Source organism: Pan troglodytes, chromosome 9 (assembly GCF_028858775.2).
Source record: "Pan troglodytes isolate AG18354 chromosome 9, NHGRI_mPanTro3-v2.0_pri, whole genome shotgun sequence".
Lineage (NCBI taxonomy): Eukaryota > Metazoa > Chordata > Mammalia > Primates > Hominidae > Pan > Pan troglodytes.
In genome coordinates, this window is record NC_072407.2 from 112,354,803 (window position 1) to 112,368,216 (window position 13,414).

The 13,414-nt window shown below is 41.3% G+C and overlaps 2 long non-coding RNA genes across 5 annotated transcripts in view; one reads left to right on the forward strand and one right to left on the reverse strand.

Moving 5' to 3' along the window:
• Positions 1–13,414, forward strand: part of LOC112204768 (uncharacterized) — a 53,009-nt gene that overhangs the window by 16,160 nt on the left and 23,435 nt on the right. The window contains exon 2 of one of the 2 annotated variants that reach the window (XR_010147673.1): positions 10,943–11,038. The exons of the other annotated variant lie outside the window; for it this stretch is intronic. This is a non-coding gene — a long non-coding RNA (uncharacterized LOC112204768). The remainder of the gene's footprint in view (positions 1–10,942; positions 11,039–13,414) is intronic. 2 annotated transcript variants of the gene reach the window in all.
• On the reverse strand, positions 779–6,655 carry LOC107967211 (uncharacterized). 3 transcript variants are annotated; one of them, XR_008538147.1, is made up of 4 exons: positions 6,485–6,655; positions 3,790–3,870; positions 1,083–1,155; positions 779–989 (listed from the first exon to the last, which is right to left on the reverse strand). It is a non-coding gene; the product is annotated as an uncharacterized LOC107967211 (long non-coding RNA). The 3 variants fall into 3 exon arrangements; XR_001707543.4 differs by having other exon boundaries at positions 779–1,155; positions 6,485–6,654; XR_001707542.3 differs by lacking the exon at positions 6,485–6,655 and adding an exon at positions 4,119–4,320 and having other exon boundaries at positions 779–1,155.

The following is a 13,414-nucleotide window of genomic DNA, read 5'->3' on the forward strand; positions in this document are numbered from 1 at the left end:
GCATTTTGTATTGCTATTGAAAAGGCTGATGCCAGTCAGATTGCTGATCCATAAGGCAATATGTGACCTGGTTTTTCATTCTGGAAGTTTTTAGTATCTTTTCTTTATTTCCAGTATTCTAAAATTTTAAAATTAATTGCCTTAGAGAGTGTGGCAGAGACGGGTATTAGACCATCAAAAAAATGTCCTTCTTCCTTGGTGCAGAGTGGTTTAGAGGAAGCCTGTGCCTGGCACTGCTCAGCATTTCCCAGCCCCGTTGCATTCAGGAAGAACCTTGTGACTGGTTCTTTCTAACAGAAGGAGTGTGAGCTGAACTGATGTGTGTCAGCTGAGGTGGTGGTGGTGGGGTCAAGGGCAGGGACTGGAGTGGAGGGCATGACAAGAAGGGATGCAGCTAGTTCAGGAAGACCAGTGTCAGAGGAGTCAGGGCCCAGGGATCCAATGCTTCCACTCTATCCCCAGTGCCAGCCCTGCACCCCACTCCTGCCCCTGCTTGGTGCTCAATGACCCTGTGTCTGGCTTCTCTGGGGAGAACTGACTCTGTCTTATTCACTTCCCTTTCTCCAGGCTCTCAGGTAATTTTCTCTACTCTGATAAGTAAGTTGCTTCTCATTCTTTCCTTTTCCATCTTCCAAACACTTATTGAAATCCTTTTCTGTTATTCTCTTTATCTTTATGAATGTTATCGTTTTACTTCCCTTAACCGTCATTGTGATGGCTTGGGGAGTGTATTAGGTTCCAAGGGCTGCTGTGACACATTACCACAAAATTAGGGGCTTAACACAACAGAAATTTATTCTTTCACAGTTCTGGGGTCCAGAAATCTAAACTCAGTTTCTTTAGGCCTAAATCAAGGTGTTGGCAGGGCCTCTTTCGGCTTCTGGTGGCTGCTGGCATTCCTTGGCTTGTGACTCCATCACTCCAGTTTCTGCATGATCACAATTTCCTCCTCCTCTTCTGTTGGTACCAAATCTCCTTCAGCCTCTCTCCTATAAGGACACTTGTGATTGTATTTAGGGCCCACCCAGATAATTCAGGATAACCATCCAAAGATCCTTGACTTAATTACATCTGCCACGTACTTGCCACATAAAGTAACATTCACAGATTCTGGAGATTAGGATGTAGACATATCTTTGGGAGCCATTATTTAGCCTACGACAGGGAGAGAAGATGAAAGCATATAGTCAGTCTACAATATTTAATGGGGGTTCTTTCCATGTTTTCCTCTAGTGCCTTGCAATTTCCTTTTAGCATTTCAATCTTTGATCTAATTGGAATCTATTTCAGAATGGAGCTTCCTTGTTATCCCAAATGCCAATTTTTAATTTTATTATTTTATTTTATTTTTTTGAGATGGAATCTTGCTCTGTCACCCAGGCTGGGGTACGGTGGCACAATCTCAGCTCACTGCAACATCCACTTCCCGGGTTCAAGTGATTCTCCTGCCTTAGCCTCCTGAGTAGCGGAGATTACAGATGCCCACATCCAAGGTGGCTAATTTTTTTTTCTTTTTTGTATTTTCAGTAGAGATGGGGTTTTGCCATGTTGGCCAGGCTGGTCTTGAATTCCTGACCTCAAGTGATCCGCCCATCTCGGCCTCCCAAAGTGCTGGGAGTACAGACATGAGCCACCATGCCCGGTTGCCAATTTTAAAATATTTTGTCTTTTCTCCCTGGATATGAAATAAAAGTGATTAGGTCTTAAGATAAAAAAATTAAAACACATTTATTTTCCTGTAACATGCAAAAATGCAAAAAAAAAAAGAAAGTAAAATAAAATAGATATAATTTTGGAGAAAATGCCTTTGCTCACTGTGGATTCTGGAGGGTGTGAGTGATGGACAGGTCCATCTGTGCATGGAGAATGGAAACCCCTTCTCCAGGATCACCCTTTACCTTAGGAGAACACCTCAGCTCCAGGCACCAAGCAGGAGTATCATAGGCACTTAGCTTTACTCCTATAGACAAATAAGAGTGGGGAGACTGTGTGGTAAGGAATGATACCCTTACACTCTTTCCAGCCCTTCCCAGTCTTACAAGGAGTGACACACTTTGTGGCCTACAAGCCTGTCACTGCAATTCATGCAGTGGGTGGTAAGAGGACAAAGCATGCTAGGTCCCTGATCCGACCTCCCAGGGATGACAGGTCTGGCTACTCCTCAAACTGAACCTGAAAGAATGCAAATGGTTCAAGTTTTCACCCTGATTCTGGCACACCCCGAGGCAAAAATAGCCATTTGCCTTCATACGAGCTTCTGTGTAGGCTGTGAATAAGGAGGTTTCTATCTCAGCTTTCTTTTTGCTCATTTAAAGACAACTGAGAGTACGACAGGGTAATTGTTTTGTTTTAAAGCACTGTAATTTAGTCCCTTTCTGGACCTTCTATGTATGAGTCATTTTCTGTAGCAGTGCTAAGAGATGCAAATAGAAAAACATTATTTCTGAAAGCTTGAGATTTCAAGCTGGGCCTTTTATTCACATTCTCTTCCTAGTTTTAGTCTTACTTGTGACATTCATGTTATTAGAAGAATGACACAATTTCAATCACATTTTTGTCCCATGTACTAATGTAGCAAACAATTTCACAACCTTCCCTTTCTTTTACATGTGAGTCATTATCATTTGGTTTTGTTCTCCTTTACTCCTGAACTCACTATCTCCTGATCACATGTATACACATTTCTCTGATATCCTAGATCTTTAGGGGTGATCCAGATTTTTGTATATTCTGTTTTGTTGCTTTCATACCCGCTAGTATCCTTTTTAAGTTTGACTCTCTTATACTTTGGGAGATGCCAAACAAATACTTCAGGAGAAAGGAGGCAGTGTGTTGAAAGGAAGTTGACAAAGCAAGAAGAAAAGAAGAAGAAGATATAAGGAGGAAACGTAGTGGCTCTTAAACAAAGATCTTGCATCTTTTCCTTCTTTAATTTTTTTTCTTTTCTTTTTTTTTTTGTTTTGAGACAGAGTGTCACTCTGTCATCCAGGCTGGAGTACAGTGGTGCAACCTTGGCTCACTGCAACCTCCACCTGCTGGGTTCAAGCGATTCTCCTGCTTCAGCCTCCTGAGTAGCTGGGACTACAGGCGCAGGTTACCACGCCTGGCTAATTTTTGTATTTTTAGTGGAGGTGGGTTTCACCATGTGGGCCAGGCTGGTCTCGAACTCCTCACCTCAAATGATCCACCCACCTCGGCCTCCCAAAGTGCTGGGATTACAAAACAGAATTGCTTGAACCCAGGAGGGAGAGGTTGCAGTGAGCTGAGATCGCGCCACTGCACTCTAGCCTGGGCAACAGAGCGAGACTCCATCTCAAAAACAAACAAACAAACCAACCAAACCCAACTTTGAACCCAGAATCAGAAAGCAGATTTAATTTGGAACTCTATAGAATGTCTGCACACGAACAGATGCCATAGCCGTAACAAAAATTAGGGCCACAGCCACTTTTCTTGCATCTCCTCCTTCCTCCTTTTTTCTTTGGCTTTCTTGTATAAACCTTAGCATAAGGCATGGTTGCTTGGTTTACAAAATATTTGTTTATGAAAGTTGCAAAGGTGAGAAGAGGGATTTCAGAATCAGAAAGACTGGGTTTCAAATTTTGGCTTTGCTCTGTGACCTTCGGCAAATTATATAACTTCATTAAGCTTCAGCTTTTCCCTAGTAAATATTTGACTGATGAGAGGTAAATGAGAAAATGTGTATAAAAATCATAGTATAGTGCTTAGCATTTCAAGCAACCCAGAATATCAACTAATTTGTTAAATGAATATTTCTTGAATATTTACTGTATGCTGAACTGTCTGCCAGGTTGAGGCTGCTGTGGTGAATTGGACAGGTAAGATTCCTGGCCTTGTGAAGCTTGCATCCTGGTGGGAAAAACAGACAATAAACATGTAAACAAATCAATAAAATAACCAGATGGTGAGAAGCCCTGAAAGAAATAAAAAAAAAGTGTGTTATTAAGAACAGCAGGGAGGATCTGTGTCCTATGCTGGGGAAGTCACGGAAGATTTCACAGCAGCCTGAAGAATGAGAAAGAGCCAGCTGTACTATGAGCTGTTTAAGACAGAGGAAATTGGGTCACTGGCTTAGAGAGAGATTGGGTTCTACTCACTGTCAGAGGCCAGCAGTGCAAGGTTCCTCCTTATCTTCTTATGGCCTGTGTCCTTCTATAGCCCTGGCCACTGAGAATTGGCTCAGACTGTGACTGTGACTTGCTGTCCTCAACTTCCTTATCCAACTGAAAATGGATGGTCCATCATAGTCACCCTCTTGAATAGATCCCAAACTCCCTTGTCCTTTTAATTGTACTTTAAACTCACTTGGCCAAACTCCAACCCTGGTTAAATCCAGCTCTCTGCCCTACTCCATGTCTTTGCCCATTGAGTATGGTGGAAGAATAGCCCACAATCTCATTGGCTGGTTCTATGGTCTGAATGTTGGTATGCTTTCCAAAATCATAGGCTGAAACTTAATCCTCAATGTCATAGCATGGAGGTGGAGACTTTGGGGGAAGTGATTAAGTCATGAAGACTCTGCCTTCATAAATGGGATAATGTAAAGGAGATTAAAAGGAGGCTGTTTGCTCCCTTCTACCATGTGAGAATGCAGCAAGAGGTACCATCTCTGTGCAATGAGCCCTTACCAGACATTGAACCTGCTGGCACTTTATCTTGGACTTCCCAGCCTCCAGAACTGTGAACAATACATTTCTGTTGTTTATAAATTACCCAGTGTAAGATACTTTGTTATAGCAGCACAAATGGACTAAGACTAAGGACCTCAGTTCCACTTTAAATTCGCCGAGGTCGTTATGCTACCAAGCAATCTTATGAGATTCCCCTGTTCCCTCTCTCTTCTACTCTCCCTACTCCAGGTTCATGAAGAGAGGGGTTGGAGTATCATGATCTCTACTCCCCCTCCACCAGGTAGATAAGAGAGGGGCAGCTCTGTGAACCCAAGCTTGCCTAGCCCCAGCTCCCCTTCCTGCCACTCTCTCTACTCAGACCCTGGTCATTCCATTCTTCAAAGCTCAGCTATTCTCTCTCTTGAAAAGTGCCCTTTTTCCATCAAACACATAAAACCTGTTCAAAGAACTAAGGCAGCAGGTGATTCTTGGCATCCAACAGGAGCTTACAACAAAGGGTGGGAGTATGTAAGACAGGATCCTTTTTTTATCAGTTGCCCCACTAACCTTGGGCAAAATCACAAATTTCCATCTCTGAGATGTGCTCTGATGATGATGTGTGGGAGAGCATTTTAAAAAGTAGTAGAGCGCTAAGCACATCCACAAACTATAATCCAATTCAATAAATTATATCACATCTTGATAATCAAATGTTGCAGAAATTTTAATTACTCCATGTATTATTGTAATAATTACTCCATGTATTATTAATTACTCCATGTATAATTAATAAGTCATGGGTATTTAGGGAATTACAAGCCTTTTAAATGTATTTTTTCCTCTTTCCCTCAAATACATACACACCATAAAATCACAGCCTTATGGCTTTAATTTTAATATACTTGTTAACCTTTTATTTCTAATCCAATGAGTATCACAAATCCACCTCCAACCCACCTTAATTCCTAAAGTTTTGTATGTTTGCAAAAACAAACTCTTGGCATTCGGATTAAAATCAAATCTGTTGTTCTTTCCATGGCACATTGCTTTGTCCTGCTGGTTACTTTATTAGTTCATTTCAGGGTCCTTCCGCTGGGAGTTCTCACTCAGACTGGCTGGGGAGAACTCTGGCAGGCTGCCTAATGGACTCTTAGGGTGTGGAATCCACAGTGAATTCCCCGTTCAAATCTTCCTCTGAGAAATTTTGATACTTGCCAGACTGTTTCCTTTCTACTCGGGCTCCATCTACTGGACAAAAATGACCAGTAGTGCCTGCGCTTCTCCATTATGGCTTTGCAATTTTCAAATTAGGTGGAAATCTAATACACCTTCTCTTTGTTAAAAGAAACACTTTAGACAAATTAAATTTAACAGTGTTTGAGCAGAGAATGATACAATAGTTGGGCTGCCCCCAGAACCAGAATAGGTTCAGAGCAAACCCGGGGCTACTACGTGGTTGAATAACATTTATGGAGAAAGGAAAGTGACGGACTAAAGACAGAAGTGAGGTACAGAAACAGCTGGATTGGTGACAGCTGGGTGTTTGCCTTATACAAACAGTTGGCCACCTGTGATTGGCTGAAACTCAGCTGCTGTGATTGGCTGAGCCTCAGCTGCTTGTCACAAGAGTACGTCATAGTCTGTTTGCACATTCAGTTAGGTTACAGTTCACTATGTATGGAGAAACCTTTAGGCTGAACTTAAAATATGTAAGGAAGTAGCTTTAGGCTAAACTTAATTTAACATTTAAATTTAATTTTACACATTAAAATTATTGTCCTAGTTTGTTCATGCTGTTGCAACAAAATACCGTAAACTGGGTAGCTAATACACAACAGAAACTTATTTCTCACAGTTTTGAAGTTTGAGAAGTCCAAGATCAAGGTGCCAGCAGATCTGGTGTCTGGTGAGGGCCAGCTTTCTCATAGAGCACGGCTTCTTGCTGTGTCCTCACTTGGTGGAAGGGGCAGAGGCCCTTTTAAAAGGGCACTTAGTTGATTCATAGGACTCTGCCCTCATGCCCTAGGCCTCCAAAGGCCTGCTTTGTAAATACCATCCTCACCTTGGGGGTTAGAATTTCAACATACGAATTAGCGGGGGACACAAACATTCAGACCACAGCAATTATACTTAATTCTGCCTTTTCAAGGTCTCTGCTCTATTCCTGGACACAAAGAGTTTAAATGTTTTTTGGTCCTACCTCCTGGATACATTTTCTTTTCTTTTTTTGAGACAAGTTCTCACTCTGTTGGCCAGGCTGGTGTGCAATGGTGTGATCTCGGCTTACTGTGACCTCTGCCTCCCAGGCTCAAGCGATCCTCCCACTTCAGCCTCCCAGTAGCTGCAACTACTGCCACCATGCCTGGATAATTTTCATATTTTTTTTCTAGAGATAGGGCTTAGCAATGTTGCCCAGGCTGGTCTTAAACTCTTGGCCTCAAGCAATCTGCCCACTTGGGCCAAAGTGCTGGCATAACAGGTGTGAGCCACCACGCCTGGCCCTGGACACATTTTGCTTTTTGTAGGAAAGTTCTAGTGTCCTTTAATAGTAATTAATTATTTGGACTAAAGACTTTTGGAAGCTACAGACTTTCATTCATGTTACAGGTCCTAAATTGCTGTTTTCAGTGTGCAAAGGTTGCCTTTCTGAAGAACCTTCCATTAATAATTTTTACCTCTATTAGGATCACATGGACTGACTTGAGTCTTGGGTTTTTTTTTTTTTTTTTTTTTTTTTTTGAGACAGTCTCGCTTTGTTGCCCGGGTTGGAGTGCAACGATGCGATCTCGGCTCACTGCAACCTCTACCTCCTGGGTTCAAGCGATTCTCCTGCCTCAGCCTCCTGAGTAGCTGGGACTACAGGTGCACACCACCACGCCCTGTAGTTTTTTGGTTTTTTTTTGTATTTTTTAGTAGAGTCGGGGTTTCACCATGTTAACCAAGATGGTCTCGATCTCTTGAACTCGTGATCAGCCTGCCTTGGCCTCCAAAGTGCTGGGTGGTTCTAAGTGAACACATTTCTTATATAGTTTTCCAGGCCCTTTAACCTCCTTCTCTCAGGGAAATCTGGTCCAAGAGATTATCTGCAAATTTCTTTTGTTTTTTTTTTGAGACAGAGTCTCACTCTGTCACCCAGGCTGGAATGCAGTGGTGTGATCTCAGCTCACTGCAACCTCTTCCTCCCAGGTTCAAGAGATTCTCCTATCTCAGACTCCTGAGTAAGTGGGACTACAGGCATGTATCACTGTGCCTGGCTAATTTTTGTATTTTTAGTAGAGACAGGGTTTCACCATGTTGGTCAGGCTGGTCTTGAATTCCTGACCTCAGGTGATCCACCCGCCTCAGCCTCCCAAAGTGCTGGGATTACAGATGTGAGCCACTGCGCCCGGCCTATCTATAACTTTCTAACAGTTGGAATTGCATTTTTGGCTGTTTCACTTTACTTCTGCGCTGAGGTTTGATGAAAGAAATAATGTATACAGTGGTCCATTTCCAAGACAAAGTGCCTTGAATCGGCTTCAGTCAGCAAACTACAGAAGAAACAGGATATACCAGGCCCCTGCTTGGATAGCCAACGCCTGCTTGTCGGCCCCCGTCCCCTCCCACCACCTTAGTTGCCCTCACCTGAACCAAAGAAGTTTAAGATGAAAGTTTACCAGCCTGCAAAATAGCTCACTTTGTCTGTTCTTATCAGCCTGCCCAGCTATTTAGGTCATAAGTCAAATTCTTGAAGAGTCCATAAGTTAAGTAGGATTGCAATGTATTGTGGCCTACAACAAAATGCAGCAGGACAACCCTGAAGAAGACACCCAAAGCCCCTACCCAACCACCATTCGGTGACGTCTGGGAAGATTATGACCCCATAGTCCTCAGCCTATGAGGAACTGGGGGAGGGACCTGTGCATGAGGGCATAAATTGCTTGTTGAAACCATGCTGGGTGTGCCTGCCTATCAAACACTCAATCTTGCTAGACTGTCCTTAGAAGTCTCACTTTCCCTGTTCTCCAGGTCTTTGAGTCCATTCTTTGATTTGAATGGGTGAGTTTGTTTCTCACATTCGAGGATGAGTTTCTTCAGTTCATTATTTTTTTCAGTGAATATTTATTGAATGCCTCCTATGAGCAAAACACTGGTTTAGGCATCAGGAGTGTATTAAAGTTGCTGCCCTCCTGAAGAGTATATTCTGGAAGGTAGGGGGAAGTGTTGAAATGAGGACAGACAACAAATAAGTAAACACATAGAATGCGAGATGGTCGATTGGTGCAAGACTCTATAGTATAGAGAATAGTAAAGCAGGGAAAAGGAGATGGAGAGTAGGGGGTGGGCAAAAAAATTATATGGTTTGCAAAAGCTTCACTAATAAAGTGACATTTGAAAGACACCCAAAGAAAATGAGAGAATGGGGCATGTGGCTGTCTGGGGGAAAAACACTGTAGGCAAAAGGAAGAGTAAATGAAAAAGCCCTGAGGTAAAGGCGTGTGTGGCTGGAAAGGAATTGAGGGATAGGAAATAAGATCAGATAGGCAGGAAGCAGCAGATCATGTGGGGCCTTGTAAGCCACTGTAAAGATTTTACCTCTGCACTGAATAAGATACAAAGCCATTTGCGTACTTTCAGCAGAGGAGTGACATTTATAGTAAGATTGTTCTGGCTATTATATTGAGAATGGACAACAAGAAGAGCAAATGCAGAGGCACAGAGAGAAAACCTATGGCTACTGGAACAATCCAGGCAAGAAAGCATGGGGGCTTGGACCAGAGTGGTAGAAGATGGAAGATAAGAAGCGATCTGACTTTAATAGATCCTCAGGATTAAACTGACAGAATTTGCTTATGGATTGATTGGATGTGAGATGAGAGATGAAGAGAGGCCGTAAGCATGACTGCAAGGTTTTTGGCTTAAGAAAACTAGAGGGTAGAGTTATGATTAGTTGAGATGGAGAAGACAATGAGAGGAGAGAGTTTTTTTTTTTTTCAAGGGAAGTAATAAAGAAATCAATATATCCATTTTGCATGTGTTAATCTGAGAGTCCTGTTAGACATCCAAGTAAAGATATTGAGTAGGTAGTTGGAAAATCAGATTTGGAATTCGGGGTAGAGGCCTGAGCTGGAGGTATAAATACATGCTTCAGCAACAGATGATATTTAGATATATTTTAAAGCCAGGAACCTACATTAGATTTCCAAACAGAAACAGGGGAAAATAAAAGTTTGAGGATTGATCCCTGAGGCACTGCAACAGTTAGAATTGGGAACATGAGGATAAACCAGCAAAAGAGACTGAGAAAAGACCCCAAGATAGGGGCAGAACCAAGAATGCTGTCCTCCAAGACAACAGAAGGAAGTATTTGCCACATGACAAATGATGCGGGTGGGATCAAGTAAGACAAGGACAGAAAATAGACCATGACATTTAGCTATGTGGAAATCATTGATGACATAGATTAGAGCAATTTCAGTGAAGTGATGAAGTGAAAGTTTAAATTTGATGGTTTAAGGAAAGGATGGGGGGATAGAAATGGAAGATAGTGTATACATTGGTCGTCTCTTAAAAATAATAATCCAAACTGGAAACAACTCAACTATCCCATCAACAGGTGAATACATAACCAAATTGTGTATAAAGAGAGAATGAGAGGAGCGACAGAGAAGATAGATTATCTGTAACTCTTGTTTGTTTTTTTGTTTCGAGACAGGCTCTTGCTCTGTCGCCCATGCTGGAGTGCAGTGGTGTGATCTTGACTCACTGCAACCTCCACTTCCTGGGCTCAAGGGATCCTCCCACCTCAGCCTCCAGAGTAGCTGGGTCTACAGTCATGAGCCACTTTGTATTTTTTTGTAGAAATGGGGTTTCACCATGTTGCCCAGGCTGGTCTTGAACTCCTGAGCTGTGATCTGCCCACTTCAGCCTCCCAAAGTGCTGAGATTACAGGTGTGAGTCACTGCGCCCAGCCAAGTATCTGTAACTCTTGAGGAATTTTTCTGTAAAGAGGGACAGAAAAATGAAACAGTAGCTGGAGGGCAAAGTGACATCAAGAAAATCAACTTCATTGAGGCATAATTTACGTACAGTAAAATGTTCATATTTTAATTGCACCTTTTTATGAGTTTTGACAAATGTACGCATACACCTTTAGTAGCCACTGCCACAGTCAATATATAGAATATTTCCATCATGTCTGTACTCTTGCACCCTTACCCACAGGCAATCACTGATCAGATTTGGTTTTCTGCTAGTTCTAGGATTAATGTGATTGAATCATACAGTATGTAATCTTTTTATTTTAATTAATTTTAAGTTTTTATTTTTAGTAGAGATGATGTCTTGCCACATTGCCCAGGCTGGTCTCAAACTCCAGGCCTAAAGGGATCCTCTGACTTTGGCCTCCCAAAGTGCTGAGATTATAGGTATGAACCATCACGCTCGGCCTATATGCAATCTTTTCTGTCTGGTTTCTTTTGCTTAGCATAATGTTTTTGAAATTTGTTCCTGTTGTTTTTATTAGCAGCTTATTCCTTTCTCTTGCTGACTTGTATTCTGTTTTACAGACGTGCATAATTTGGTTATATATTCACCTGTTGATGAGACAGTTGGGTTGTTTCTAGTTTGGACTATTACTAGTAAAGCCATGACAACAATCGTGTGCAAATCTTTTTAAGGATAGCATTTCATTTCTCTTGACTGTGTCATTCTGGGTCACGTAATATATATTAACTGTATATTTAACTTTATAGGAGACTGCTAGAATACCTTCTCAAGTAAGTGTACCATTTCACATTCTTAACAGTTGCCTCACATCATTTCCAACACTTCATATTGTCAGTCTTTTACATTTTAGCTATTCAAATGAATGTATAGTAGTATATATTTTTGTGGTTTGAATTCCTTGATGAGTTAGTTATAATGGTGAGTATCTTTTCAAGTGCTTACTCGCAAATCCTATTAATTCTTTTGCGAGGTATTTGTTCAGAAGGTTTTTGCCCATTTTAAGTTGGGTTGTTTTTCTTGTTATCAAATTGTAAGAATTCTTTATATTCTGGATACAAGTCCTTTGTTAGATATATGTGTGGTGAATATTTTCTCCCAGTCTATGGCTTGTCTTTTTTTATTTTCTTATCAATGTCTTTCAAAGAGCAGCAGTTTTAATTAGAAAAAAGTCCAACTTATCAATTTTTTTCTTTTACTTTTTATTTATTTATTTATTTTTTATTATACTTTAAGTTCTGTCACATAGGATACATGTGCCATGTTGGTGTGCTGCACCCATTAACTGGTCATTTACATTAGGTATATCTCCTAATGCTATCCCTCCCCCCTCCCCAAACCCCACAACAGGCCCTGGTGAGTGATGTCCCCCTTCCTGTGTCCAAGTGTTCTCACTGTTCAATTCCCACCTATGAGTGAGAACATGCGATGTTTGGTTTTTTTGTCCTTGCAATAGTTTGCTGAGAATGATGGTTTCCAGCTTCCTCCATGTTCCTACAAAGGACATGAACTCACCCTTTTTTATGGCTGCATAGTATTCCATGGTGTATATGTGCCACATTTTCTTAATCCAGTCTATCACTGTTGGACATTTGGGTTGGTTCCGGTCTTTACTATTGTGAATAGTGCTGCAATAAACATACATGTGCATGTGTCTTTATAGCAGCATGATTTATAATCCTTTGGGTATATACCCAGTAATGGGATGGCTGGGTCAAATGGTATTTCTAGTTCTAGATCCCTGAGGAATCACCACACTGTCTTCCACAATGGTTGAACCAGTTTACAGTCCCACCAACAGTGTAAAAGTGTTCCTATTTCTCCACATCCTCTCCAGCACCTGTTGTTTCCTGACTTTTTAATGATCGCCATTCTAACTGGTGTGAGATGGTATCTCATTGTGGTTTTGATTTGCATTTCTCTGATGGCCAACGATGATGAGCATTTTTTCATGTGTCTGTTGGCTGCATAAATGTCTTCTTTTGAGAAGTGTTTGTTCATATCCTTCGCCCACTTGTTGATGGGATTGTTTGTTTTTTCTTGTAAATTTGTTTGAGTTCATTGTAGATTCTGGATATTAGCCCTTTGTCAGATGAGTAGGTTGCAAAAATTTTCTCCCATTTTGTAGGTTGCCTGTTCACTCTGATGGTAGTTTCTTTTGCTGTGCAGAAGCTCTTTAGTTTAATTAGATCCCATTTGTCAATTTTGGCTTTTGTTGCCATTGCTTTTGGTGTTTTAGACATGAAGTCCTTGCCCATGCCTATGTCCTGAATGGTATTGCCTAGGTTTTCTTCTAGGGTTTTTATAGTTTTAGGTCTAACATGTAAGTCTTTAATCCATCTTGAATTAATTTTTGTGTAAGGTGTAAGGAAGGGATCCAGTTTCAGCTTTCTACATATGGCTAGCCAGTTTTCCCAGCACCATTTGTTAAATAGGGAATCCTTTCCCCATTTCTTGTTTTTGTCAGGTTTGTCAAAGATCAGATAGCTGTAGATGTGTGGTATTATTTCTGAGTGCTCTGTTCTATTGCATTGGTCTATATCTCTGTTTTCGTACCAGTACCTTGTTGTTTTGGCTACTGTAGCTTTGTAGTATAGTTCGAAGTCAGGTAGCCTGATGCCTCCAGCTTTGTTCTTTTGGCTTAGGATTGAGTTGGCAATGCGGGCTCTTTTTTGGTTGCATATGAACTTTAAAGTAGTTTTTTCCAATTCTGTGAAGAAAGTCATTGGTAGCTTGATGGAGATGGCATTGAATCTATAAATTACCTTTGGCAGTATGGCCATTTTCACGATATTGAT